Raw genomic sequence first — 3,756 nt, forward strand, 5'->3', positions numbered from 1 at the left:
CAAGACTGATTGTGGTTAAGACTGATTGTGTTTGTTTTGTGACATGTTTAACAGACACAAAGGAAAAATTTCTCAGGTGATTGCTGGAATATTTAGAAGGAAATTCGATGGTCCTTACTACAGCTGGAAGGTTACTCCTAGACCCATTCAAGAGAGATATTTCAGGACATTTGCGGTAATGTCTTATAGCTTTCAAAGTTTTATTATCTCTCATAACTGACTTAGTTTCATCACTAACTTAACTCAATTGTAATATGTAGTGGAAGTTCAAATGGGATACTGGGGTTACTGAGCTTGTTAGAGAGGGGTTCTTAAAGATAGCCAAGAAACGAATGAAAGGCATTGTTAGTCAAGCTAAAAGCAGTGGTAAACAAGCTGTTTGGATTACCAGTGTAGAACTGTGGGCTGAGATGTGTGATCATTGGAACGAACCTGATGTAATGGAGAGGAGCTCAAATGCCTTGCAGTGCAGAAACTCCGATCGTGGTGGTCTTGGAGTCCACACACACCTTGCCGGTCAGAAATCATATGTGCAAATTCATCAAGAAATGGTAATTTAACATTGCTTCCATGATTTTAACAACTTAAACACCTTGCTTCCATGATTATAACACCCTAAACACCTTGTTTCCATGATTTTAACATTTCACAATTTCTTTGTAGGAAGAAGAATTGGGCCGCCCGGTATCATTTGGCGAAGTGTTCATGAAGACACATACTCGAGCTGACGGATCGGTTGTTGATCAAAAAGCTAAACAAGTAGCTGAGACTTATGAGAAAACATTAGAGGAGAGACTGTGTGAAGTGGACGACGATGGTCCAGAAAATTCAGGGAATTCTTCTGAACGTTCAACTCATCGTACTCTCGGCATTCATGAAAATAATGATATCTTTCTTAAGGTAACTCTTTAGTTTCTTTATTTTGATGAGTGTGTATGATTATTCTTAATTGGTAACTTTCTTTATTTTGATGAAAAGAATGAGTATTTTCCTTTCTTAATCCATATTTTAGTTTTCTTAATCCGCATTGTTTCTTTATTTGCTGAGCATTTTGATTTCTTAAGACTTGTTTCTAGCCTTGATGTTTTTCTTTGTTTTTGAAACGACCGACCTTTTTTTTTTAATAAATAATAAATCATATATATATAAATAAACTACAACTAGTGGTCCCATACCCACTACCAACCTAACCACATTCACAATCAACAGCGGAATAATAAAACCAATATCCAATAATAATCCAATAATAAACAATAACAATTCATATCATAGCATAAGCAATATCCAAATTCCAAACAACAAGAAACATGAAACCAGCAACCTAGCAATGTTTCTAATGACTCAACTCTAGCAACCTAGCAATGCCAGACAACATCCAATCGAGTCCCTAGAACATCTTCCTCTTCATTGCCTTGATTCCACGATCACACTTTGCCTTTCCCTGCACCACAAACACAAATTGAGATGCATGAGTATTTGATAAACACTCAGTGAGGCAATCCTCCCATCTACTGGGCTATACACACAAGCAACAGTGATTCCAATGTTCCAAACAAACAACAAACAAAACAAACAACCAGGAAACCAAACATTGTCTCGCTGGAAGGGGGGTGTCGACCGACACCAGCCAAGTGTCGACCGACACTGGCCTTGGTGTCGACCGACACTACCCCACAATGTCGATCGATGCCCAATTTGCTGGTGTCGACCGACACCAAGTGGTGTCGATTGACACTCCCTCTGCAACTGCGATCCGCGCGAAGTCCAGAGTCGAATCTTGCCCCCAAATCTCCTCCAAATCGTCCAATACTCGAAACCCAAGCCTTATACATCCGTAGGAACCTGTATCAACCAATCCCAGCAAGAAAAACACACAAACAAGCAACAAACAAGCAAGAACAAGGGAATCAAAGGCTTCGGTTAGCCATGGTCATGCAGTCACCTCTCTGCAGAAAGATTCTGACCAATAAGAACGAATTCCCTCACTCCTAGCAAGCTTCTAGCACTTTCCCAGCCTTAGATCTCGCAAGAACAGCAAGGAATCTCACCAATCTCTCTCAAAAACCTTTAGGAACTGTTTTCTCCTTTTCTCTTTCTCTTAAGCGGCGTAAATCAACAAAAACACAACCCTAGTCATTTTCCCTCTTTTAAACCTCGGTTCAATGGTTTCCTTAAACCAAACCGGCCATAAATCGATAATTAAATCGAACCGGTCGAACCCGAAACAAACAGTGTCGATCGACACCTCCTGTGGTGTCAATCGACACCCCCACCAATTTACCAAAAATTGGTTTCTGGGTGTTACAATTCTCCCCCACCAATCTAGATTCGTCCTCGAATCTCATACGACCATCAGTCAAGGACTCCCGTGCAACCGTCTCCATGGCCCGCACTCCTCCGACCGATCTACAGAAGGTCACCTCTAGACGATAGACTCACGCTCCAGGCGTCATTTGCTCTCGACTTTTGGACTTTCCTCTACTCATAGGCCTAAACCTTGAGTTTTTATTGGCTCCTCATCAGACCTAAGTCTGCATGCCAAATGTTGGATTCTCATCGGGCCTAGACCCGCATGCCATAATATATGTATGTATAAGGGAAAATCCAAACTCGTCTCTCGGGTTGTCACCCTACAGCGCGCCTCCGGATCGTCATCCGAAGTCGATATACCAACCATACTCCCAAGTCACAAATTCTCTGAATATAGCAGTACTAGGAGAACCAAGGTCCCCCAAGAGTCGCGAGCAAACGATTCTGAACACGTCTGAGTCCTATCCCTATCCAAGTTTCCTTCCCGTGGCTCGCGTAAAACATCTCAATGTCCTACCAATCACATATCCCCTCACTGGAATACCTCATGACCACACAAGGATCATATATATGCCACAAGGGCCGCCACCAAGGCCAAACAAAATGTCCTAAAGANCAATTGGCTAAACAGCCCGCCACAAAGGCCACACAATGGCTAAACAGCCCGCCACAAAGGCCAGACACAGGTAAACAGCCCGCCACAAAGGCCACACAATGTCTAAAAAGACCGCCACACACGGGCACACTGACTCGAAAGTCCGCCACTAAGGCCACACAAGCCCCTCCAAGGCTCTCCACCGCTAAAATGGACAAATTCCAACTCCCGTAAAACTTTCCATATTTAGCACTTTCCATTTCTGGATACTTTCCACTTTTGGAAATTTCTATTTCATGAAACTTTCCTCCAGAAATCCCGCCTCATGGAAATTTTGTACCCTGAACACCACCTCATCTTGTTACTAAGTCGCACAACCAACCACCCCAAGCGACCGAGTAAACAAGGGAGATGGGCTGGAATACTCCATTCCCGCTCCAGCCACGGATTACAGATGGGACCAGGCTAAACAAGCTCAAGTTGCGGCTTGCTTCTCATACCACTTCTTGAACCTTGCTTTCATCATCGCCTCAGGCTCCCAAGTCTGCTCCTCAACACCTCCTCCCCCTCACGGAGACACTTCCGCAACATAGACACATGGAAAACCTTATGGAACGCACGCATAACCTCAAGTAACTCCAGTCTATATGCCACTGGTCCAACTCCCTCAATCACTCTGAACGGACCCATATACCTCGGACTCAACTTAGTCTCAGACAATGACCTGTTCGGACCCCGCAACATGGCCATCTTGAGGTACACTCTGTCTCCTACCTGAAACTCAAGATCTCTCCTCCTCCTATCAGCATAACTCCTCTGCCTATCCTGAGCCTCCTTCATGTTCAGCTTGA

Source organism: Camelina sativa, chromosome 5 (genome assembly GCF_000633955.1).
Source record: "Camelina sativa cultivar DH55 chromosome 5, Cs, whole genome shotgun sequence".
Lineage (NCBI taxonomy): Eukaryota > Viridiplantae > Streptophyta > Magnoliopsida > Brassicales > Brassicaceae > Camelina > Camelina sativa.